This window comes from Castor canadensis, chromosome 13, assembly GCF_047511655.1.
Source record: "Castor canadensis chromosome 13, mCasCan1.hap1v2, whole genome shotgun sequence".
Lineage (NCBI taxonomy): Eukaryota > Metazoa > Chordata > Mammalia > Rodentia > Castoridae > Castor > Castor canadensis.
In genome coordinates this window covers 118,132,397-118,160,045 of record NC_133398.1, presented here as the reverse complement: position 1 = coordinate 118,160,045, position 27,649 = coordinate 118,132,397, and positions in this window count along the sequence as shown.

Genomic DNA, 27,649 nt, shown 5'->3' with positions numbered 1-27,649 from the left:
GAGCCAACGTCCAGCTGGGGGAGGGTGCTTGTGGCTCTCTTCCAAGATGAGCTAGATTTCCTGTCTCCAATGTCTGCTACTTGAAAATGTTCTTACATATGAGTGTGATAACAGAGCATGCTTGTAGACTTACCAGTTGTCATGATTTAGAAGATGACCCTAAACACGACAGCATTTGTGAGGTCAGGCCTGGCTGGGGATGCTCCTAGGTGACCAAGTTCATTTTCTGTATCAGTCAGCCTAAGGCGCATTTGGTTTGGGATCACACCTGAAATTTGGCAGCAGCTTTTTTATTAGGTGACAGGCCACTCTTTGCACAAATGTTCATGATGCCTTTGAACCTGTCAGAATGATTAAGTTGTCCCTGGAATAAGGACCAGGAATCAAAAAATAATGACAGGTGCTTTCACAGACACAGGGCTTCGGGGTATGGCAGGTTGAGGTACTAACATGTCATTTCACAGTCACGCAAAGGGAAGTGCAAAATGTCTCAGGATGCAGTGAATGTCTGCTCTGCTTGCTGGGTAGGGCACAGGAGGAAATTAGAAACTTCCTAAGGACACCCTTCCAGGACTCCGTGTCATTATGCGTGACAAAGGAGGATGAGACTCAGGTCCTGGGTGTTGATAGAAGATACGTTCTTTGGGCACAGTTGCTGGACTTGAACCTTAGGACATTGTATTCCCAAAATTTGCACAGAAGAAGCTAAAAAAAGGTGAGAGCATGAATACAAGTGTGACTTTAGGCATCCATGAGGTTTTTAAAAGGTGTTTCTTAGTGTACAAGAAGGACTGTCAATCTTTCCCCCTTTGGTCTCAGTTCTGTTCTCTGACATTCTGTCCCCCCCCATATAGCCGACAAGTTCACTTCCCAGGCTTCCTTGCTTTTTAGCTTGAAAAGAAGTTTGGTCAATGAATGACAGCAGCAGAAGACAGGAAGGCAGGCAGGGGGGAAGTTAGGGCATCTCTTTCATTTAGCTCTGGACTGTCCTCCATCACTCCAGTTCTCACTGAATGGACCCAGCTCCCAGCTTCCTCAGGGTGGACCTGTCTTTTCCCTCTGTCCCTCCAATTCAAAGTTGGTAGCAGTTTCCTGTCATTGCTACTCCCCGAGTTACCTTTCTGTTCTCTCTCTCTCTTTCTCTGCCATCTCTTCATCTCTTCTGTCACCTGTGCTAATTCCAGATATTAAAATTCCTTGGCTGAAATAGCTAGAGTACTTCGTTCTTCTTGACTAGATCTTGGTAGATATAATACTGTGTTTGTTAAGTTCTTAGCACATGTTAGTGCTGGGTTTTTTTTGAGGGACTGGGATTTGAACTCAGTGCTCTGCTTGAGCCATGCCTCCAATCCACTTTGCTCTGGTTATTTTGGAGATGGGGGTCTTGTGAACTATTTGCCAAGGCTGGCCTAATCTCAGCCTCCCAAGTAGCTAGGATTACAGGTGTGAGCCCCTGGGTGCCTGGCTTGCTGTTAATTTTTCCCCATATTTATTGGGATATCTTCATTGTAGGGGGGATTCATTGTGACATTGGTTAGATTGCCTCCACCACCTCTCCCCACTGCAAGCCCTTCCTCACCCACTTAAAGCAGTTGCAAGAGGGTTCATTGTTTTATTTAGTATAAGTATATGAAGTCCAGCAGTCATATTCCTTCACCTTCATCTTCTTCATTTGCCCTCCCCCTCCTGACAGTGCCCTCCACCCCCACTGTACCTATTTTACAGTCCCATCTTTCGTTAGTAATATCTAAGTTGGTGTTCAAAGGGGTTTCTCAGTGTACCCCTGCTGTGAGTGTACTTTACTTTGGTCCATTCAACCCCTTCCATTGCTCTCCTTTATCCCTTTATCTCACCCCCCCATTATTCAACAGCTTTCAATACACATCCTTGTATCCTCCACCTGTACAGATGTGATGTATGTCAATATTGCTGACTCTCTATCATTCTCTTTTCCTTTCCCTCCTCTTCTGGGTTCCAGAGTGGTTTCACTGTTACAAATGTGTTCTACATATGAGTGTGTATATGATCATGTTTGTTTTTGTATATATGTTTATATTTGGATCTGTATTCCACATATGAGAGAAAACATGTAGCCTTTGTCTTCCTGAGCCTGGCTTACTTCATGTAACATGATGTCCTCCAATTGCATCCATTTACTTTCAAACCCTGTGTCGTTCATCTTTGTGGCTAACTAATACTCCATTGTGTATATACTCCACATTTTCTCACTCCATTCATCAGTTGTGGACACCTGGGTTGTGTCCATACCTTGGCTGTGCTGTAATGAACATTGGTGTGCAGTGTCTCTATTGTATCCTGTACTGTCAATCTTTTATATCACCTCACTTAATCCGTACCACTCATTCTGCTGTGTAAATAGGCATTGTGATTATTCACTCCCATTTACAGTTGAGAGGTGACAGAAGCACTGTGATGTGATGTAAGCAGCCAAAATCAAACAAGCTGTAGGGAAAATGAATCCCAGACACACAGGTTGTCCACTTCCCACTCCTGGTGAAAGAGCTTAAGCCTCTGCACCCTGCCCCTTGAGGGCACTGGCTTGCCTGCTAGAAGTGACAATGGCACATATGGACATTTCCTCCCTGAGCTTTACCTTCATTTTCCAATTCTGGTTCAAGGGGCAGTGTGAACACACTGAGGAAAGTTCACAGATAATGGGCAGCAGAAGTAGAAAGAATCACACCTCAGTCAACCTGCATTAAACAGCCCTCATTTGTATCCGGGCATCATTTTCTTTCATTCATTTTCCCTAGGTGAACAAAATGGCTTTGCAATGATTTTTTGCAAAAGTTGATTTTCAAGGATGAGGGCTTGTGGTTTGCAAATCCAAGCCTGTGGAAGGGAAATGAACAGATAACAAAAATGTCACTCTATTGGTCCTGTTGCCCTGTGAGTTTCCTGGTATGAGACATGCTAGATACTTGGCCAGGTGGCCCTCAGGTTAGAGAGGAAGTGTTAAATTGGCACAGCATGGACGCTGGGCACAGCCTGGAACCGTGTCCACTAAATCTTACTCAGTGTGTGTCAGACCACTTGCATTTTGGTTTTCCCAGAAGATGGCTTTGGGATGAAATATTGGAGCTCTTTGGACTGGAACAAAACATTCTCTATTTGTTATACCAATAATGCTCTCACTTCTTGCATTTTACTAGTTCTCATCCACCTAAAAAAAGCCAAACCCAGTGAATTACAGCACTCTGGGGAATGTTACAAAAAGCATGTGTGCAGAGCAGGGGCACGCTAAGATGGCACTAGAGATGAAATCCTGGGTTTTATTCCCAGAGCTCTGTCTGCACTCTCTTCATGTGGCAGCAGTCACCTCCACCCTCACAGTGCTTCAATGGTTCCAACCAAGCAGAGGCAAGTGGGCAGTGTATTCTGTAAGGATGTTTGGAAAGACATTGTGGGAATGTCAGGATTACAGGAGGAAATCTGCTTAATGCTGTGCCCTGTTTGACTTGGGCTCAAGTTCAAGAGTCTATGACATAGAGGCTGTGATTTGTCTTGTCTTTGTTAGCTTTGGGGCTTGCATTTTCTGTGAATTACAAATTTTGTTTCCACATGCCAATCTTGAAAGCGTCCTTGGAGTTCTCACTCTGTCCTCCAGTTTTTATTGTCCTCCATGTTTGTTCAGTTCACTCACCCTCCTCCCCAAGAAGTGTCCCAACAACTGCATTGGAGTGGTGCATGAGAGAAGAAAGGTGATAAAGTCTGCTAGAAGAACCTGTCTGGATGGAGATGGAAGCCACAGTGATCACTCTTCCACGTGGAGGAGGAGAGGGGGAGGAGGGTGGGAACAGGGTCAAAGGCAGGTTTCTGTAGAAACCTGCAGATGGGAGTCAGAGGTATCTCTTTGACCTGATAATCCAAGAAGACCAAGCAGACTAGCATCTGGGTCTGAGAATGAAATGATGAGGCCAGAGCTGGAAGAAGAAATGATCCAGCTGCAGCCCCTGTGAGGCCTGCAAAGTTCCTGTGAAGAGCCCTCTTCCAGCCTGAGATCAAGGAACAGAACAGGGAAGTGTCTCGGATGCAGTGTTCACTACATTAGTGCACTGTGATCTTTGGCACCAAAAAGCCTCTGGAGAGTATACAAATCAAGCAACTTTCTAGCATTTTCTAGGGTAGTGGAGGGAAGAAATGAACTTGCTACTTTGAGCTGGCATGGTGGTATATGACTGTAACAGTAACACTCAGGAGGGGGAGGCAAGAGAACCACAAGTTCAAGACCAGTCTGGGCTCTATAGTGAGACCCTCTTTAAAAAAGAGAAAGAAGGATAGAAAGCTCTGCTTCTCTGTAAGACCAGAGGCTCTTCAAGCAAGGACCCCCCTCTGGATGGACCATCAGAATGAGCGGAGCACAAGGCAGCCTTTCTGGTTTTCCATATTGACACATTCAAGCTTGTCTTGTATTTTTATCTTCTTTGTCTATGTGTAGATTGCTTTGTTACATGGATGATCATTCCTTGGCAATTATGTTGCAAACTGATGTCTATGTCTTGCACAGTGGGCTAGACAAAAATCCCCCTCTCCTTCATCTTCTTCATCAGGGACTGCATGTCTCTCTTGTGACAGAGGCTGCATGTGTCCACCAAAGACTGTGTGCTCTGCCTCCCGGGTACCATGTGGAGCCACCCACCAGGTCTGTGTCCTGAGTGGGAAAGAAGCTTTAATCCAGCTAAGCATGGAGATTTGGTGGTTAATGAACTTGCAGGAATCAGTGGTACCCTAACTTAAACACCTTTTACTTTGGGAACTGCTTTTCTCCATTCCTGTAGATTCAGCAGGCAAAAACCATATCCTCAGTTAGAGTCCACAGCTCACCACTCATTCTTGATTTAGGGGTGCTCACCTGACCCAAACTGAGACAACCAAGGTCCAAGCTAGGATTTTAAAACTCCAATCAAGAAAGCATCGGGTTCTCTGCAATGGTGGAAGAGTAAGATGATAAACTCCAGAATTGCCAGGAGAAGCAGGCCAGAAGGAAGAGAAAGACAGAGGGGGAAAAGGCAGGAGGAAGGCTGGGGGGAGAAAGGGGGGGAGAGGGGAGAGGAGGGAAGGGAAGGAGGAGGGGAGAAGGAAAGAGTAGGAGAGGAGAGGAGTGAGAAATTGATTTTTTTTTCTGAGTCTCTGCCCTCTGTGGTTAGTTGGGATGCCAGTACAGTCCCCCTCAAGATAGTTTTGGTAGGTTTGTGTAATTTGTGACTCAAGAGTAGTCACAGTTCACAGGAGATTACTTAATGAATGGCAATGCAGCATTGAAGTCCATCCTAATAGGTTCCAAAAAGTCAGTCTCCAGTGTTTCAATACCTAATGTGACAGTCAAGGAAGTATAGAAACAAGAATATAAAAACTGCAGGCTTTGATGTCTACAAGCTTGTAACCCAGTGTGGAAACACACTATATAAGCCAATGGCAGACTCTGTAGAATCACAAGATAGATTGAATGGGAATTGTTAGAGATTTGGTAGAGATAATGGTGACAAAAGCAGCTGTCTTGTGTAGGGAGAGAGGACCTGCTAGAGTCACTGGGAAAAACTTGAAAAGAATGTTTGTCTGAGTTACTTCCTTTCTACCTCCTATCTGAGGCATCCATTCATTGATAATGTTTTTAAATAATGAAAAAAAAGACTAGACCTAATTTTAAAATGTTGAAAATGTGTTAAAGTATATTTAAATTAATAATTAATGAATTAATCAATGCTTTGTGGTTCTGGGGTTTGAATTCAGCTCTTCAAGCTTGCTAGGAGGTGCTCTGCTGCTTGGGACACTCTGCCAGGCTTTTTGTTATTTTTGACATAGCATCTTGCTTTTCACCAGACCAGTCTGGACCATGACCCTCCTATTTTACACTTCCTGGTGACAGGTGTGCACCACTGTGTCCAGCTTTTTTCCATTGAGATGGGGTCTTATGAACTATTTGCCCAGGTTGGCCTGGAACCACGATCCTCCTGATTTCAGCCTCCCATGCAGCTGTGATGAGAATCCCATGCCCCTGTGTCCAGCTTAAAAGTATGTTTTAAATGATTTAACCATTTCTAGAGGTACTTAGATTTAATTTTCACCATTCTTTGTCTTGTTCTTTAAGTTTCAGGTTTTGTTGTGTTGGAGAACCAAGCAAAGAACCACCTTCAAGTATGTCTGCTGGACAGGTATTTGTGATGGTGGTGCCATTTTGTTTTAAGGCAAAGGGCTTGCCACATGTTGGATATCCAAGAGAGGTCACACTCTAATTTATCCCAGTCAAGAGATGCATCAGTAATAACTCATTTGTGCAACACCGCAAGGGTCAGCTCAGGACAGAAGACCACCCAGATGGACCTCAAATGTGTCTGCTTGAATTCAAATAAATCACATTTGCAGACACTATAGTGCTTCACAACATGGTGAGAAGAAGATCTGTAAAGTAGCCTAGGCTCCAAGGGGGAGGGAGGAGGGCCTTGATGAAGACTGACCTCCTGCTGGGAGGCCCCAGCATGCTCTTATTAATTGGAGGTATACACAATGAATGCCAAGTTAGGGAGTGTGTAGTTTAATCTGACATATGTCATTCCTGGAAGAATGAACAAGTCAAAGCCAGATCTCATCTTTATTAATGTGTGAGATGGATGTTGCATTAGGGAAAGTGGGGTCCATGAGGTCGGGTGTTGGGGGGGTGCGCTAAGATGGAGCCCATGTCTTCCCAGAAGCCATACTTCACACACCAACCAAGAGAATTGCCTTGTGAAGGAATTAAGACAACGATGCAATGAATGCAGCTGACAGGATGTCTGGCTGAAAAAGTGGAGGTCAAAAAAATATGAGTTCTTTTCTTCTTTTAAATCAGGACTAGGAGGGAAAGCTTTGAAAGGAGGCTTCTGAGTATTCTGGAAGAAAAAAATGCATGGAACATTGTTCTGGTGTGAAAGAAATAGAACTTTCCATTTTAGAGATTTTAAAAACAACTGTGAAGGAGGGAGTAAAGACAGAGTGGCAGCAGTATTATTATTTTTAATCCCTCAGCTTTGAAGGGGTGAGAGGAGAAAATACCCAGGTTCAGGCTCCCCTGATCACCCTGGACCTTTATAATTTTTGGCAATGTCACTAATCAGCCAAGCATCCAAATCCACACATCCCGGACTCCAGGATCCATAAAGGGCAGCTGGTCCGGGGCCTGTTTCAGGTAAGCCTTGGCCAGGTTGAGCTGCAATTTCTACTCCTGAATAGGTCTCCTATCTCAGAGTCATGCTTCAACAAACACTCAATTAAAAGGGAAAACCTCTGGGTGATGGAAGACACCCTATTACTGGGAAGCAGGGGTGTTTACTGAAGAAAGAGGCTTCTCCCTAGTTACTAGTAGCCAAGTGGAGGTTTATGAAACAGTGTGCCCCTAGCCATCAAACCTGGAATGTGAAGCTCAGCTGGTGCATTTTGAAAAAAATCTAAATAAACCAGGCCATGAGAGAGTCCTGGGGTTAAGGATTAGACAAAGCAAAGCACTGTGAAGACCAGTCAAGTCTAAGAAGGAGTGTGTCTGGAGGCGGCTCTGTGCTGTTAGCAAAATCTGCTAATTTTAGCCTTGGATGCCTCCAGATGGGCAGTCAATATCATTTTTATTGAATGCTCACTCATAGCTCATGATCTAAGAACACTCTCTTTTCTCTTCAGAATACAGAAGTGACCAGAATTTATTCACGTGGACAGACTGAGAGTTTTGACATCAAAGGGCAATGCTGACTGATTGATACCATTCAAAGGGCGGTATCATTTGGAGAAATGTCAATAGAGGGATGGTCACAAAAGGTTACAGGAAAAGTGAGTTACTTTCCGCCCTGTTTTCTGACATGTGATTCTATGTGCTACGGAATTGCCAGTACCTTGCTTGCTTGATTTTCCAAGATTCAGAATCCAGAAGAAAAGTTGGGAAGGGAAAGAAAAGGTGGGAGGGGAATGTGGTTTTCAGTGACATGAAATTATTTTTTCCAGGAACAACAACTTTGATGTCTAAGACTCCAGGATGTTAATAAAGCATTGCCATTTTCCCCAAGGGTGTTACCTTGAAAAACAACTTTTTTCCAAGCAGGACATTGTGAACGGAAACTTTAAAGCAGTCCTCTGTCCTTGGTCTCTTGGTTCCGAAGAAGGCTGTCTGGTCAGGAAGTGGCCTGTGTGCCCCGGTGCTTTCTTCTGAGTAAGACACTGCTCTCCTTTACTCTGTCCCTAGAAACCCAGCATTGCTGGGAGCATGACCTCTGAGAGAAGACCAGAGGATTAAGAAATTGTGAAAATGGAGGTGAGAGGGAAGTAAAACTAGTTAGTCACTCCAAAACTCTCTTCATGTCTTCTTCCTGGCCCCACACAGAACAAGGTAGTGCCTGATAACAATGGAACACTGGTAGCTCAGAAACCACAGCATTAAAGCAAGCAAGTCACACAGTGGAGTGGTTCCTGTGTGCGTGCAGCCTGAGGGACTAAACAGGAAGAATCACAAGGGAGTCACAGCAGTGGCAGTCAGGGAGCAAGAGACAGAAATTGAGGGTGAAGTTACCAATGCACACGATCTTCTCAGAATGCCTACATGTGGTGGAGCACAGCTGAGAGGCTTCTGAGGGATGGACAAACCATCAGCCTTCCTCCCTGTTGGTCCCTTTTCTTCCACTGACCCTGCATCATCATCAATGCCTCACTGGGTGTTGGGCTCCAGGAATTAAATGGGGAAGAATACCTAGTTACTCCCTGTCCTCATGGGGCTTGTACTCTACAGGGAAAAGAGATACATCTAACTCAACAGCATGCAAATGAAATCATTCCAAATTGTGAAACAGCCTGTGAAGAAAACAAAGTTATGAGCTAAAAGTGACATAAATGTGACCTGTCTATCAGGGTGGGCAGGAAGTGGCTTGGAGACTAACTTGAAGAGATTTGCCATGAAGACCTCAGAGTTTGAAATGGGTGAAGAGGTTGGTAAAGTGTTAAAAGACAGCTGGAGACCAGCACACAACTAGAGATGGAGTGAATGCAGCAAAAGGAAAGACTTGTCACCACCATGTTGGTCACTCATCCTGTATCTTCATGACATCTTCAGGCATCCTAAGCCTCACCTGGGAAGCTCATTTATGGAGTCTGCCCACTGTGAATTATGACTGACTGAAGCCCAACCTCAACCAACTGGGGTAGAAAAGCAGAGTTACAGAACTGTGAACAAGTCAGTTTAAAGCTGACCCCATGAATGGTGGCACCTGGGGACCAGGGGACAGTATTTCTAACAGCAGCCTTGCAGCTAGCTTCCCAAACTGGCTACAGGACAGTAGGTAGGCAGCTTCCCTTACTTCCAGTTTGACTGTTGCTTGATGAAGGACTCTGTTTTCTTAGCTTAGGTGACATTCCCACCATAGGAGAAAGGTCATGATGAGAACAGAGTTCCAGGCAGAGCAGCTCCTGTAGAGATGTGAGCCTCTCCATGTGACTGCTTGCATGTGTGTGTGTGTGTGTGTGTGTGTGTGTGTGTGTGTGTGAAGTGTAATCTGGGTGTGCACCTGGACATGTGTGTGGAAGTGTTGTGAGATTAAGTGAGTGTGTTGGAGTCTGAGTGTGTGTGTATGTGATGGTGGATTGTGTAGGGAGTCCATTAAGTGTGTAAATTTGTGAGACTATGTGTGTGATTGTTCCCTTCAGACATACAGGTTGAGATCCTAATCCCCAAAACCTTACAATGTGACCTAATTGGAATTGAGGTCTTTACAGAGGTAATCATATTTAAATGAGGTGTGACAGAGAGCTCTAACCCAATATGGCTGCTGTCTTTATAAAATGGGAAGTGTGAACACAGACACTGGAAGAGGGAAGGTGACAGGGAGTGACATGGGCAGATCATGGCCACTACAACCAAGGAGAGACTGCAACAGATCTTTCCCTCACAGCCTCAGAATGAATCTATGCTGCCATCTTATTTTCAGACTTCCAGCCTCCAGAACCACGTGCAAATGATCTATTTGTGTTGAATAGGTCATCCAGTTCTATGGTCCTTTGTCACTAATCCTAGCAAGTGGATAGAGTGAGTGTTTGTCACTGGGCATCTGAGTGTCAGTGACAATGTATGTGCAGCCTGGGAGGTAACTCCAGTCACAAATCAAAAGAGGTTTGTAATGCCTCTCATTTCCTCTGCTTTGGCTGTCCTTAATTCCCTCCTCCATGACATTCCCACAGGTTCTCCAGGCAATTCACACTGCCACCAATTAATCATGTGATTCACAGAAAACTTGAGGGAATGAACTTTCTGCACTGATCTATGGATCCCCAGGATTTGTCATATGGCTTGGAACACAGCAGATACCTGAAGAATATTCATTCTGCTCACCTCAACTCTATCAAAGTTTCTACTGTGAAATAAAACAGATGGAGAAAAGTGCAGAATCAGAATTCATGATCCAATACCCTTAGGTGAGCACCCAGTATCTTAGGTGACAGAGCAAGCGATGCCACCTTGTCTGCATTCAGAAGACCTCACTGTCCCTCATACTCCTCTGGTGTTTTGCCTCTGAGCCTCTCAAGGTAACCACTTCCCTGAGTTGTGGGATGCTCACTTGTCTGGCTTTATTTGAGCTCACATACCTAAGTGTCAAGGTTCAGTTTGCTTGTAATGACAAGCCACTCAGCTTTGTCATTCATCAGGAAAATACAAGGAAGAAGCCTGATGTGATAATACCACACACACAGCAGAGTGACGAAAACTCAAATGACAGACATGTTAAAAACAAGAAGTTGCGAGCACTGCTGAGAGTGTGTAAACGCTTTGGAAAAGCCTGGCTTATGTCAAATGGAACTTCTGCAGATGCTGTGACCCCATGATCCCCACCAGAAGTGTGTGCACTGGGTCCAGAAAACACACCTGTTAGTATTTATTGCAGCGTAATGAGTTGGGGGGGGAAACACACTGAGCTCTTTATTTGCCCCAATCTGATCACTAGTGACATTGAGCATATTCTCGTGGTTATTGGTCACCAAAGGTAAGCCTTTGTCTAAGTTTGTCTGCAGAGATTCCTGTTAGATATCCAAGTGGAGATGTCCTGGAGGGAGTTGGATGTAATGGAGTCTACAGGAGGAGTCAGGGGATGAGGACAAAAAAGTGGGGCCATCAGTGATGCACAGGCATTATGGCAAACTGATGGAGGGGACGCTTACATAGGAGATATAAGTGTCAACAGAGAAGAGGTCTGAGGACCCAGCCTCACATGGGAGTGGGAATCCAGTCAACAACCCTGGGTAACAGGTAGTGAAGAAGATGAAAACCAGGTGCAGGGGATGTTGGTGTCCAAGGGAAAAAAGTGTTCCTCAAAAGGTGAAAATGTCAAATGATACTGAGAAGTCAAAGTAGATGAGGACTAAGACAAGACTATTCAAATAGGCAAGGTAGATTATAAGAGCCCTTTAAAAGAGCAGTTTGAGTGAAGCCAGGGGCCTAACCTGAACACAGCGGGCTCAAGGATGGAGGAGAAGTGAGGAATTTGATGCTAACAGCACAGACAATCCCTGACGTGTGACAGTTCCACTTAGAATTCTGACTTTACAGTGACGTGAAAGTCGCATGCATTTAGTGGAAACCATACTGTGAATTTTGATCGTTTTTCCTGGTTAGCAGTAAATAGGAGATTCAGTGTCCATGGTGGGTGCTCACAGTGAGGCTCATCTCTGGTTCAGCACTGCGATCACGAGGGCTTGCCTCCTGCTCTGCAGGCTACTGCGTTGCTAAGCTGTGGCTTCCGGTAGTTCCAGGTTGCTGAATGCATTGTTGACTTTGGGAATTTTTAACTTACAATGGGTTTATCTAGACGTAACCCCATGACAGCTGTAGTTTCACTGTGAATTTGAGTCAAAACATGGAGGCTGGAATTAACTGGAGAAGGAGGAAAATTATCTCAATCTTCAAAAGGGAAATGTTTCCTTGTTTGCTGATGTGTGCTATCTGGTAGGAGGTTAAAAATGCTTATCCAGAAGAGAATGGAGATAATTGCTGTGCTAAAACCTTCCAGTGAGTCAGTGGGGTGGGGGCCTTGGAAAGGACAGATAGTTCAACCACTGTGATAGGAAGGCAGGTGCGATGAACACAGCAGAAGGACCCCAGATTTGGTTATAGGATGAAAACCAAGAGTGTTCCTTTTTTCCTTAATATAACAAGAAATGAGCCAGGCATGGTGGTGCATGGCTGTGATTTCAGCACTCAAGAGGTGGAGGTAGGGGATGGAGTAGGAGCCAATCTTGCCCTTAGGAAGCAATCTCTTACTCACACAATTATGGGAAATATGACAATTTAGATAAAGAAGGCTCCAGATCAGCATACTTCCTGATTTTTGTTTGCTGGTCTCAGAAGAAAAATACTGGGAACAAGATCTTCCACCAAAAGAAATTCTGTTTAAATCATAAGCAGTTGAAAATGCTTTGATATTCAAGGAATATTCTTGTCCTCGATGTTCTTAGCAGCTTATATTTAACCAGCTATAATTCTTCTTAACCACCATTTTGTTCAATCTTTTGAAGCTGGAGATTAGTCTTTCAATGAGAAATCTGCATTTCTTTGTAAAGCTGGAGCACAATGCCTTCTGCTCACTCACTCTGTAGTAGAGCACATTTATTTTGGTGACATGTCTTTAGGACATTGTAAAAATAGTGATTGTAGCAAATTTATTTTTGGTAAGACAGACTGAAACACACACATGTATGACTCAAGGGGCATAAATGATCTATACTCCATCACCAACACAAGTACTGAAAATTTCAGTCATGTCAGTTATCTGATTTGAAATTGGGTTTCAGTGCTGGAAGACCCAGTGGAGGGGGCAGAGTCACTTCTGATTGAGAGATCCTTGAACTTGGACAGAACACCATGTCTCTGTGCTACCAAGATGTTTATTATTTCCTATTTCCTTTTGGGAACAGAGAAAATCTTAGGAATTTTGACTAGTGGTCCTTTCTGTCTTGGATTCTATATTTGGTACCTGGTAGAACCTTAGTAGATTTTACATAAAGTACCCAGTGGGGGAAGGAAAGGGGTCATATCCCCTCCACAGCCCTGCCTCATTCCCAAGCAATTTTCCAGCAGGAAACATCCTTCATATCAGCTGTCCGTAGGCACCTTAGCACTTGGCCACCATCATGGATTTAATCCCTTCTCTCTAGTGCTTTCTGGTTGCCACTGCCCTACTTCTGACTCTCAAGGTCTTTCAGTTGTGTAGTTATCATAAAGTGTGAAAAGATGAGTGTAATGACTTTAATCTGCATGTGTTGAGTGAATGCTGTTTTGAAGAAATGGGTATTGAAGACTAGTTGGGATTTTGGATGGTGTTCTGGGTCAAAGCGTTCTTTTGTATGAAGAAACCATGATGAGAAAGCATAGGTGCATTAGAAAGGCACTGAGTTGAGCAATTGACCAGAATTTGTTTTTCTAGGAGAGAGGGGGAAGTTGTGTCAGGCATGATTTGGTCATGTCCTGATTACCCAGTGACAGAGACTGGGCTGTATCCCGAGTCTTACACGTCACTCCCCTCCTTTATTTTGGGTGAAGGGAGATTTTCAGTACTTTGACATCTGGATTGTTCTGAAGAAGAAATTGGAAGTAGGCCCCTCAAGGATTCGAGGATGGTAATTACAGCACAAATCTCCCCTGGAAGGAGGAGACCCCTCCATACTGTGCTGGCAGGGGAGGGACAGCAGTAACAAATAGCACCATGACCTCACAGCTAATGTGTCCCTGGTCCCAGCCCATGGGAAGAAGTTGAGAAGTCAACTGAATGTTGCTTCCATATGCCATCAGAAGGATTTCAGAATATTTCTTTAGTATAATAAAATTTTTGTTGTGAATGTAATTGCTGTAGAAAGATCTGGCCTGAGGACTCAATTTTGCTGCAATAAAATGTCATAACTTTTTAAAACCCAAGTCTAATAGAAGACTAAGTAGCAGCACAGGCTTTCAAGAGAGTTCTAATTTTGCCAAGAAATAAGACAGCAAGGCAACCTCTGCAGAAGACTTTATGCTAACGAAGGAGATTATATTGCCAGGCAAAGGTGGCCCATGACACATTCAAAACACAGAATTTAAAAGACTCATCAGCTGTCCCCTTTGCTGTTCCCTGTGTCCTGAGGAATACCAAGCCTGACAGAAAGTAGTTACCCCAGGAATGTGTTGGGCTTGAGAGCAACGCTTCTGATAGTCACCTGACTTAAAAATGGTGTGTTTTGAATTGTTGTGTAGTAAATTATGCATTTCTTCCAAGTTGCTAAGAATAACTTCACTTAGATTCTAGAGACTTGGCTCTGAGAAAATCATCTCCAACCTGAAGAAAACATCATAGAGAAAAATAGGGATTATTCATTCATAATTCACAGAAAACTGTTTACCAGAAATCTCACTGAAGACTGGGTACAGTGACTCATGAATGTAATCCCTGCTACTTGGGATCAGAGATAGTAATATTATGGCTTAAGAAATTAGTGAGATCTTATCTCAAAAAACAAGCTGGGCATTGTTGTTCACACCTATAATCCCAGCTACTCAGGAGGAAAAGGTAGGAGGATCAAGGTCCAAGCAAAAGCCTGGACAAAGCATAAGATCCTATCTGAAAAATAACTAAAAAGCAAAAAGGACTGGGGTTGTGATTGAAGTGGTAAGGCACGTGGTTAGTCCTGAGTTTAAACCCCGCAACTGCCAAAAAAGAGAATAATCTTAATATGATCCTAAAAGTGTAAATATGAAAGCAATGTGACTTGCATATGTATCCTGGGTTTCCCTGGCACTAGTTACTTTTTGCATTTTATAGCCTTTTGACATCGACAAGGGCACTCCCAGAACAATTGTTTAACAGGCCCAGGGCTAGGGAAAGCAGTGACTACACAGCAGGTACACGACTAAAGTCCCAATCCCCACAGAAAGAATCAGAGTTTGGGGTGAATAATTAAACTGTGGATGACTCAGGCTTGCAAGGATGGTGGCATTATGATGACACCCAGCAGAGCCCAAGGGTGTGCACAGGGCTTCGGTTTGCCAGGGGAGTGAATAAGGCTTCTCTTTAGCTCCCCCTGAGCCTGCTAATGTCTGATTGAAAGAGAGGTCAAACGTGAGAGGTTTTTCTCCCATCTGTTAGGGAGCAAAAAATGACTCGTGCCCTACAGCATGTTGGAGAATGGAACTGTTTTTCTAAAATCAAATTTGTAGTTATAAAGAAAAAGTTGAAAATACAACTGACAGAGAAAGTAGGCTGAGGCTCTTCTCCTGGGACAGAAGGCTTCTGCCCAGGTGAGAGGTGAAGCTTGGATTACAGGTTGAAGTTACAAAATGAGACTAAACCTTTATCTGGTGGTTTCTTTATGTTTCCTCTGGTGAATTCTGATTTTCCATCAGAAAGAGAGGGTGGATTTTCTTCCCTTACAGCTTCTGGGGAGACATGCTGTGGGAGTCTCACAGCTTCAAAACAATTTGTGGATGTTTTGTGAAACATTTAGACCCAGCTGGGAACCTGGGGCTTTTGAGCATTCAAGGATAATAGGTAGCATTGAAAAGGAGTGGATGGAATGTTTTATTAACTACCACTATTTTTATTAACTGGAGTTAGGGGAATATCTGAAAGGATCAGAATTTAGGGATTCTTTGAAAAAGTCTACTTTTATTGGTTTTATTTTTATGTTGCTTTGAAGCTTTTCTCTGCAGCATATCAGACACTGAATTTTTGCCATGCCAAATGTGAGACAGAGATGAGGCTCTGGAACTTGTTGATAAAAGTGAGGGAGGTATGAAGGAGGAGAGAGAGGGGTGAAGAGAGAGGTGATGAGGAAACAGGAATTTCATTCAGAGCTGTTTCTTTCCTCCAAAATTTATACTGTTTACAATATGTTTCAAAGACATCTTTCACTCTCTTCCCTGCTATCCTCACTTAATACTGTTTTACCTGTGCTTCAATGGAATGGGCACAAGTAAGTAGCAACCACTCACAAAGCACGTGCACTGTGTGTCCGCATACAGAAATAAGTATGACAGTCTTGGTTCAAATCCTGTTGCTGGACTTGGTTAATTACTAGTCTGAGGTTATTATCCTCTGCCTTCTCAATCCTCCAATCCCAAGCCCTCAGGGCTTTGTTCTTTGTAGATGAAACTGTTGGGAATTTTTGGTTAGAAGCTATAGAAGCTGATGCTTCTATTAAAGTAGAAGTTGTATTTGTACAAAGATAATGTGGCTGTTCATGAAATCAAAGAACCCCATTTGGAGCAGACAGGAACCAGGCAGCTCTAGAAGGTTTTCCTAGAGGGACACACCCAATTGTTCTGTGAGCTCAAAGGGTTATGGAGTCATGAAGGAATTCTAACTCTTCAGATTCTAAAAAAGCAGCATCTGATTGGCCAGTTTGGGTCACATATCTGCCCCCTTACCTGGGGCTGTGAGCCATCTTGGTAAATTCACATAGCACAGTGCTACAACTGAATGTGGATGGTCCCTCAGGGGTCCATATGTTGGGAGCTTGATCTTCAGGGTGGCACTATTGGGAGGTGATGGGACCTAATGAGAAGTTGTGCCATCAGCTTTCTATCACTGTGACAAAATGGCTGAGATAGACAATTTAAAAGGAGGAAAAATTAATTTTGGCACATGGCTTCAGACTGTGGTAACTTTGCTCTGTTTCTTTGGGTCTGTGGTGAAGCAGAGAGCCTATTGTGGAACAAAGATGCTCACCTCATGGCATCTCTGAAAGAGAGAGAGAGAAAAGGAGAAAGAGAGAGAGAGTGAGAGAGAGAGAAATAGAGAGAGAGAGAAAGCTAGATCCCCAATATTCCCTGCCAAGGCATACCCCAATGACCTAACTTTCTTTACTAGGCCCCACCTACTAAAGATTCTGCTATCTCCAAATAGCACCACAGTTTAGAAACCAGGACTTTAGCACATAGGCCTTTGGAAGACATTCAGGAGCCACGCCATAACCATGAGTTCCTTAGGTCAGCTGAGGATGCTGCCCTTGAAAGGAATTAAGGTCCTCCCTGCAGGACCTTGAGTTGGTTCTAATGAGATGGTTATTGTAAAAAGGTCAACCTGGCCACACCCAGCTTTTGCTTCCTGCCTTGCCATGTGTTCTCCTGCTCTGGACATTCTTCCTCCATTGCCACCTGCCATGATGTGAAGCAGCTGGGGGGCTTCACCAGAATTGAGCTGATGCAGGTGCCATGCTCTTCAATTTTCCAAACTGAAAGCTAAAGGAACTCTGTTTTCCTAAGTAGGTTGTCTCAGACATTCCATTCTAGCATTGAAAACTTGACTAATACACCTACTGCGAGGGTAGAAGTAGCTGGTGAAAGATGAAACATATGCCAGGCAGTCAAAAGTGCGATAATTACAACTTACATTAGAATATCTCTCCTCACGTCTTCCTGTGTTATGTTCTGACCTCAGACACAGAGGGTGTAGGACATTGGAAAAGGATGATGCCATATCAAAGGGTGGGGTAAGAGCTGAACTCCCCCCTTCTTCTCCCTTCCCCTCATATGGGGAGTCCATATACACCCAGAAGAAGAGGCAATATTTCAGTACATTGGAAGAAGGGATCCCTGGGTGGAGAGTTGCATGGTTTCTGTCATTGGAAAATACCTCAGTTGGAGGAACCTGTATGGAGTGGATCCTACATCATAAGGGCACAATCCAAGGGTGCTGAGACTGGACACAGATCAAAGGAGTCGCTTAGAACTGTCCATGGTTCTGACCAGTAGATAGCTCGCCTTAAGCTGCCATTCGAGAGCACAGACCATTTTTACAGTGATAGCTACTCACACTCAGTCAAGGTCCTGAGCTGACTGTACCTGTGGCACCATGCCTGTCCCTCCTGGGTGGGTGTCCTCCCCTGCCACAACTAATGGGCCTCACTACCACATAGAGATCAAGACTGAGCCAGAAAGAAAGTCACAGATGTCTTCACTATCTCAGCATTACAAACATCCAATCATTTGCAATTCCAGGATTAAAACCCAAGTTTCCCAGAAATGGAGCCAATGCTACTTCATTACACCATGGTGGAGTCCATGCTTCTCTGAGAGTGAATTTCTTGTTTGTAGTCTCCAGGCATGTATGGTGGGTTACTGGTGCCTACCATGGAAACAAGAATGGACATAGTCTACTTGATAGATCCATCAGTTGAACGTATTGAACATGCATTTAACGTGCTCTCACAATGGAAGAGCCCTCAGACGAATGCCACAGGGGTACAGAGTGAGCTAAGAGTCAGAGGAAATGGTGTGAGCATGGACACTCAAGCTTGTGGTTCGGCTTCCAAGTTCTGTTGTAAGGGGAAACCCTGGGCATGAAATAACAATGTGCATTTGTGTGGAGGGGAGGGGCTGTATAGAGCTTAAGTGACAAGGTGTACCTAAGAGGAAATTTCATTAGCAATATAAATCCTGGGGTTCACCTGTGGTGCCAATGCTTCCTTACATCAGAAAGGGTCTGACAGGAAGTAGGATGAATGGTTTGTTTCTGAGTCAGTATAGCAAAACCTAAGGAGTTTATAGAATTATTTTGGCTACAATTCACACTAATAAATATATATTACATTAGTAGATATACCCCCTCCACACCTCTTGTATATACTCTGGGAGCAAAAGTTTTATAAGACAATATTCATTTTTTTCTATGTGTGATACACTCACACATGGTTCATCTCCTATTCTGTTCTGTTCTATTCTAGTCTGTTCTATTCTATTCTATTTTACCCCATCCCATCCCATCCCATCCCATCCCATCCCATCCCATTCCTGTCCATTCCATTCCTGTCCCTTCATTTTTAAAAATGAATATTGATTGTGATCCACTACATCCAATTCAGTCCCACTAATGCACCACAGCTTACAGTTGGATAAATGCAGTATGGTGGCTAGATAAAGGTTCTGAAACCTGCTAATCAACATTAAAATCTTCATCTTCCATTTCTCAATTGCCTAAGTAGGCATCATATAAGTCATCAAAGGCTGTCACAACATAGGCTGCACAGCCCAAGTGACAGAAATTTGCTCCTTACTATTCCAGAGACTGGAATTTCAAGGTCACGTTGTCAGCGTGGTCAAAATCATTGTGCTGGGTCTTTCTAGCTTGCAGATGGTTGTCTCATTCCTCAATGCTGGGTGAATGCTCACACAGCCTTTACACGAGAGGTTTCACTCTCTGTTTCTCTTTCTCTCTCTGGGTATGGGTGTAGAAGTAGTCTGTCTGCCTCTGTCTCTCTGTCTTTCACTCTTTTCTCTACATCATCAGTTCTAGCAGGCCCTTATCACTCATTCAATCTTAAATACTTCTAAAATCCTATCTCCAAATTTAGCACCATTGGAGATTAGGGCTTCAACATATGAATTTGGAGTGGACACAACCCCACCTACAGCATGTGGGGAAGATATTTAACCTCCCCACATTTCTGTTTCTCTATCTGTAAAGTATAGGTAATGCTATATACACATACCACTCACTCATCAACAATGTTTGTTGTTCCTTAATATGTGCCAAGTCCTAGGCAAAAGAATAAAAGAAGAGAGACATATTCACCCTATGGAATCTTGCAAATAATTAATGAAATCACGACTGTGAAGTGGTGAGCAAAATGTAGCACTCAATAAAATTAGCTATTGTCATTGCAAATTGTTATGAGAAACACATGGTTGGAGCTGGGTCCATCTCCTGGGTGCAGAGCAGATGTCTCCTCTCCATCGTGGGAGAGGTATTGTCATCAGTGTGCCTTTAGTCAGCCTATTCACAGGACTGGGATGTGCTCTTCTGTGAACTCTACCCTCCACACAGAGTCAGACCCAGCACTATGGGGCGGCCAGCTGTATCAAGATAAATGGCATAATTGTCCTTAACTGAGATGAATAGGTATGATGTGTACTCATAACCAAGATGGAGAAGCAGACATATACACAGCCCAATGCATCAGACCAGTGTTATAACAGACTATAACACAAGTAGCTTGGAAAGCACAGAAAGAGGGGCTCAAGGGTGGAAAAGCTTCCTGGAAAGTAAGATTTGAGCCCTTTAACTTTCAGGGAAATTCAAGGTGGTGCTGAGGCAGGAGGGAGAAATGACCCAAGCCTTGTATGCATATATGAATAATAAAATAAAAAAATTAAAAAGGAAAAAAAAGTTGGTGCTGAGAACGTTTTAAGCACAGGGAGTAGGACAAAGAGACATGTGCACACCTGGGGAGGATAGGATGCCCAGGTAGCTGGGACAAAAGGCAGGAATGAGACCATACTGGAGGAGGATCTGAATGTCAGGTACCTCTCCAGAATCTAATTCTGCCTCTGGAGATTCAGAACAACCACCAGGGCTTTTAGATAGGAGTGTTCAGAAGTTTAGAGGGAAGGTTGGAAGGTGAGCATTCTGGCTAGAAGACTTTGAGTCAGGGGTGAGTAAATGAGGGCTTTCCCTTGGTTGAGGGAGAGAAGTGGATATATATGAGAGATAGAATTTATGAATTTCTGGGGTGAGTGGAGGATTAGAAAGCTGGAGGAGTCAAGATAATGCTAAGACCTTTGACTTTGGTGATCAAGGGACAAATATCTGAACAGGAGATACAGAGGGAAGAGTGACTTGATTTCTATCTGTGCTTTATGTAAGGAATGACACTGTGACAAAGACAGCCTAGCCACAGACTGATGGAGGACTATTCAGTCCAACATGTTAACCCAACATCCCTCCAAAATCATATTCAAGAAAGTTGAGTTTGAAAACCAATATGATTATCTGGCTGTAACTGAATTGTCATCAAGCAGGGAGGATAGAGAGAGCCTGACGTGTTCCTTATTTCAAATTGTGCACACACTGTTTCTTTATTTAAAACCTCTTACCAGTATCAATTAAACCCCAGTTAAGGTTGACATCCTTTAACCTTTCTTTGGATCAAATTCAAGGCTACAGCAGAACCCACATGGCACAGAGACAGTTGTAGGCATCAGTACATGGCTTATGTTGAGTCACTGGCCCTGCGCCTACCAGTGATCACTGCTTTTTGTTAATAGACATGTTTTCTTTGCAGTCATTTCTATGCACGGGGCTCTGGATTAATTAGATCGAAATCTGTCATCCACCGAAGAAGTCACAAGAACTCACTCTCTGGGCTTCTGAGGGAAAAGAAACAGCAGATTTTGGCAAATGTAAAAAAAACATGTTTCCTTGTTTTCATAAGAACTTAGCAGACTATCTGAATAACTAAAGCATAAATAAAATTTGATAATTAATAAGGAGCAGAGAGCAGAATGGAGAATTGATGAGGCCTCAGAGGAATCAAGGTGACATTTTTCTCGTGATATGATGTAGCTGTTTTCTTTAAAAAGCATATTCTTTTGATAGTTCTTTCCTTGAAAGTTGACTGGCAGATTGGGTTTAGGTGTGAAGATTTGCAAAGAGAGCCCCCGGCCATTAGGTGAAAGGTTTGTACAAGCTGAAGAAATCACCACTAGCCTCCTCTGTCCACAGGCCTAAGTGGGCAGGGAAGCATCCTTTCCCGCAGTTCTGCACTGTAGCCCTGCCTTTGGGGTCTGTAGCATGAAGCTGCCTCAGGTAGGGACCCCTCCACCTTGACACCTTTGCTGTATCACTAATGAAACCCTCCTTAGATTGACTTTATACTAAAGTCAGTATTTCCAGGCTGAGTTTTTCTCAAAATAATACAGATATTGTTTACTATTTCTCAGCTGGAAACACACACAGAGTTAAACAGTATGCCAGAAATTCCCCCGTATGAGCAGCTCAGCCTAGTGCATACTACCCATTGGGGAATGAATGGAGGTGGGGGTAAAAGCAGAAGAACTGAGCCCAATTCTGATCAATGACTCCTGACGCATATTTATTTCTGCCTGAGAGAAGACTCCAACCTGCTAGGTACATTTCAACTCTTATGAAAGAAATAAATTTATGCCATCCACGCTTATACAATTATTGTTTAAGCAGATTGATGCATGCGTGACTCCTGTGTGTTTACAATTCCAGTTTCTTCTTTCTAAATTTTAATTTGTTTTTAAATGACTGAGGGCAATTGTATATATTCCTGGGGCACAAATGTGATGATTCTTTCGATACATGTACACACTGTGGAATCATCAATCAGGCTAATTAATATAAATATTTACCCTTTCTTTGTGGTGAAAATATTTAAAATGTTCTTTAGCTATTTTGAGATATTCACTATATTGTTACCATGCTGTGCAATGGACCACCAGAACTGTTCTTACCAACTTAAAACTTTGTACCCTTTCCTTTCCAACCCAACTCCAGCCTCTGGTAACTACCACTCTATCCTCCACTTGAATGAGTTGAGCATTTTTAGATTTTTGCATATAAATAAGATGATGTAGTATTTGTCTCTCTGTGCCTGAGTGTTTTCCATGGCAAACAACAGCATTTCCTGCTCTTTAAAGATGGAATAGTGCTCTACTGCGAGCTACACCACTTTTCTATGCCCAAGTTTACCCAAGGTTAGCCGTCAATGGCACCTCAATGCTTTCATTCCTTGGCTGTTTCAGTAATGCTGCAGTGAACACGAGTCCAGGCATTTCTTTGACATACTGGTTTTGATTCCTTTAGTGGGATTGTCGGATTGTATGGTATTTATATTTTTAGTTTTTTGAAGAATTTCCATTCTGTCTTCCAGAATGGCTGTACCGAATTCCATTCCCACCAGCTGTGTACGAGGGCTCCCTTTCTGCCATGTTGTCATCAGCAGTAGTTAGCTTTCATCTTTTTCTTTTGGTGCTGAGGATTGAACTCAGGGCCTCCCACATGCTCAGTCCTCTTTCTTCCTCTTCTTCTTCTTGTTCTTCTTCTTCTTCTTCAGTCAATAGAACAAGTGTGAGATGCTATCTCATTGTGGTTTCAATTTTTCTTTCTGTGATTATTGAAATGTTGAACATTTGCCATATATATATATATATATATATATATATATATATATCTGTGGCCATCTCTGTGTCTTCTTTTGGGCAATATCTGTTCAGAAACTTTACCCATTTTTGAATAAGGTTGTTGTTATTTTATTATTGAGTAGTTTGAATTATTTGTATATTTTTGATAGAACCCCCTTATCCAATATTGCAATATTTTATCCCACTCTGTCGCTGGCCTCTTCACTCTGTTAATTGTTTCCTTTGCTGGTGGAAGCTTCGTAGTCTGATGAATTCCATTTGTCTATTTTTACCTGTGCTTTGGGGTGATGTTAAGCAAGTCACATTCTCATTCAACATTGTGAATCTTGCATTTACATAATTTTCTTTGTATTTATTGATCACTCATTAATTAGGTTACCACATAGCTCTACTGACTACTTTGGACTAGCAGGTCAAGGGTAAGGCATCTTTTCTTATTTCTCATGGCCATTTCTCAGATAGATGTACTGTGATCACACAGCAGATATTCCAAGGGCAACAGAGTTCAGGATTCTTTTTAGGGACCCTAATTACTGCTTTCCAACTTCTACAACAAACAAGGACAATCTCAATTCCTTTGTGTTCTATTGAATGAGCCTTACTTTCAGTTGAAAGTTAGCAGTGTAGTTGGCTAGGGAAAGAAAATGGGCAGACTAAAAGCTGTACAACAGATTGCAAGTGTGTGTGCATGTGTGTGCTTGTGTATGCATGCGTGTGTGTGTGTGTGTGTGTGTGCAAGAAAAAAGGGTATATCAGTGCTGGACCCTAAGGAGCCCTCAGGGCTGTGAGGCCTGAGTATGCCAGGAAAGGCAGGTCAAGCCAGCAGGAGCAGGATCCCATAGTATCTGTTGCTGTGTTCAGTTGGTGGGTTGTCTCTAGACAATGGTAGTTGGCTCACAGGACTCACACAAAGCTTGCAGGAGCAGAGTTCCCTGGATAAGACTGTTTCAGTTACCCACAATCAACAGGCATCTGAAAATATTTTTTAAAATCCCTCTTTTAAGTAATTTCTATCATAGCATATTGTACTTATTCTATTATTTGCTCTTGTTGCTAATCTCTCACTGATAAATAAAGATGATGAATTAAATTTTATCACGTTTGTATGTAGGTGCAGTGTGTGTAGGGTTCAGGACATTTGTGTCCCCTCCCCTCATAGGTTTATACAGATGACATTAGGTTAAAATTAATGCAAAGCCCTTTCTTGGTCAGGAGATGGAAGAGGATCAATAAAAGTGTTTGATAGCAAGCAGAGGTGCCAGGAATAGGTCTTGCTAGCATGCAGAACAGCCAAGGCTAGGTTATTTTTTCCCTGATATCTTTCTTACCAAACACAAGTTCTCCTCTCCCTCTTCTGCTGGGGCTACGAAACCCTCCAAGCTGCAGGACCCTGGGATCAGTGAAATGCCAGCTCCCAGTAACAGTGCGAGCAGGTGGAATGGTGGTATGAGAGACACAGGGGTAACAGGCAACCTGCATGGTGGAATGGGGTTTTAGAGGGGATGATTGTGGTTGAGAAATGCATATGGCAGGACTATAGTCACTGTCTTTAAGTTTATCCAAATGACTCCTCCCTATGACACCAAGATACAGATTCACTGAGATGGACAAAACATAGAATGCACTGGTGTTGATAATGGAAAGGCAGCTTTTCTCTTTTTTGAAATTTGTAATTAATTTATTACTTTCTTAGAGATTATATTGTCATAAAACTAGAGTGAAGGTCCCCATGCTCTTAATTACGTAGAAAAATGTGTCTTCTTCCTTTTATGAAAATGGAGTGCAGAGCACACACTCATATATACACACATGCAAGCACTCACACACATATACACATGCACATGTGCACACATTCACACATGCACACATACACACATGCATGTATGTGTGTGCACGAGAGTACATGTGTGTGGATGAGCACGCATCCCTGTGTGTTTGTGTGGTCATGTACATTTGTATATGTGTGTGTATATGTGTACATGATGGCCTCCTCTTCTCATAATTGAATGACATTCTACATTGCATTTTGAAGAACCAAATGGGGAAACTAGGCTGATTGGGTTTTTGTAAGGTCTCTCTCTCTCTCTCTCTCTTTTTTGGTGGGATTGGAGTTTGAACTCAGGGCTTTGCACTTGCAAAATTGAGCCACACCTCCAGCTCCCAATTGTGTCTGGAGGTGATCAACCAGAAATAGTTAGTGGCAATGTGGGTGGCTATGACAGGAGCAAGCTTTTTGGGATGATGGGCTTTCCCTCCCAGAGTGCAACATAGGTAAGAGAAAATGTGCAGGCACAAGCCCTGTCAGCTTGGAAACTGGGCAACTCTGCACACAGTACTTCAGTGAGACATTCATTGTACAGAACAAGGTCTGTCATCAACATTTTAAAGCTGAGTATTTCTCACATAAAACTTGTCCTCTGTCTTATCAAAGGCTGACCTGAAGGTTCTGTAGGATATGTTTGTGCTCTGCCCTGGCAACATATGTGTAAATTACTGTGTTCCAAAAGCTCATTTTCTGGGCTTTTGTTTGTCCCATAGACTTTTAAGTTTTGCCACAAATAAAGGATCTATGGTTCATACAGGTGAAGTGTTGCTGAGCATGACAGTCACCTCAGAATGGATGGCTAGCCAGTGGGGTCCAATACATGCAAATTGTATCACAAAACTTTCCTACCAGGACAGTAAATGTGGAGGTATTTATGGAAGGACAAGGTTTAATAAGCTTCACTAGGCATCATTGAAAGCCACAAGAATTGCTCTGAATGGGACTGAGGTTGAGTATGTGTGACTGATGTAGTCAGACCCGGGGACAAGGACTCCGGTGTTTAGAATGGTAGTGACTTGTTTAATACTATGTACCTCTATTGGCAATTGCATTGGTCAGTCCTGCTCTCATCCCTGGGTAGGTAGCTGCTTATGAACAGACATGTTGTTGAGTGTGATAGAAACAACACAAATTCATCAGCAGGCTTGTGTGAAATAACACAACACACACATTTGTATCTATATCCTCTACATCTGTATCTGTGGAGCTGGAGATGGGAGGAAGGAATGTTAGAGGGTTTAAAATTGTTGGAAGGAATACCCTCTCATCTAAATGGATACAGATTATTATCCTAAAAAAAGAAAGAGTATTTAAGTCTGAGTACCTACACAGGAAATGCTCCAGGGAATGATTGTGTTGCTGATGGCACACAATGTCTGGAAGCTGTCTCCTTGTGCAGAACCATGGGGCAAGTTAAATTTATTTTTAACTGGCACATAAGACATAAAATCACACCTATTAGTGGGGTAACATGGTGTTTCAATGCATGTATACATTGTGTCATGTTTAATTTGATTTAAATCAAATCTCAAGACATGTTTATGATGACAATTTTCAAAAATCCTTTCCTCTAGCTCTTTTGAAATTCTAGAACATTGCTGATATTTACAGTCACCCGTCTGTGCAATAGTATACCAGAACTTCTTGTTCCCATCTAACTGTAACTTAGAAAAATAAACATTTAATTGGAGAATTAAGTAGAAGAATAAGAAGAAATAGTTACAATTTGTTAAAATATGTCATGATTCTTTTTCTTTGTCCATTCCCTTCCTTTCATTTATTCTCCATTCATATCTGAACACATCAGTCTTGAAACTAATCGGGCCACAGAGCAAACAAGAAAGTGGGGCAGGTGTGCCATGAGCAGAGTGGAGAGGGTGTCATCCTGGGGAGTCTACAAGGTGGTGTCAGAGCCACACAGAGTGAGCAAGGCAGCACATGAAGGTTGTCTGGTGCCCTGTGTGAGGTCAGTGCTTGAGCTGGCTGAGAAGTGTTTCATACAGGAGAAATGATGACTGCTGAGATGATGGGACAGTTACATCTAGGATGATTGGTCACAATGATAAATATTTTAAAGATGATGGGATCCACATTTCTCACTTTTGGGGAGAAAAGAGACACATATGAAAGGGAGAACACTAGAGTGAACCTTGTGGTATTGGGTTGAAATTGGAATTACTAGTGTGAACTCATAGATAAATACAGAAATAATACAGACATTGATGTGCTTTTGAAATGTACATTCACAAATACATATGTGTCTATTCATAGATCCCATAGCTCTGTCTATTGAGAGAACTCAGAAGCTTTACCCCAATTAGCAAATGCACCAAGTAGCCGGATCTTGTTTTCTAATATTATTCTTGGATAAAAGGAGCCAGAACACCTTGGAAAAAAAGTCTGATCCTAGAATAGGAAAGGGAAACAGAATATGACCTGGAACCTAATATTGTGCCAGAAAGTGAAGAAGTGATCAAACACACACACACACAGGTATACACATCAGCTAAGAGGAGCTCCCACAAATTTGTTTCTAGGCAATGTAAGTGTTAAAATAAATTATGATAGTAAAAAGATTATAACCCATTGAATAAAATAGGAAACTATGGGTCTATACACATATAAATAAGCAAAGCAGTATTTCTAATTTTAATCAGGGAATATAGATATTTATATAGTCTCAAAATATCTCTCCACAGGATACTTATTAATTTAAAAAGGGAGAAAGAGTAGCTTCTGTGGAGAAGCCTAGCAGATACCCCTTTATTCAAGAGCTCAAAGTGAATCTGATTGAGAAGACCAGTCAGGATTGCATGCCCCCTGGTAGGATGCCCTGAGAACACATCGATTCTGTGATATTCTTGCCATAGATGCATAATCTGAGAAACACC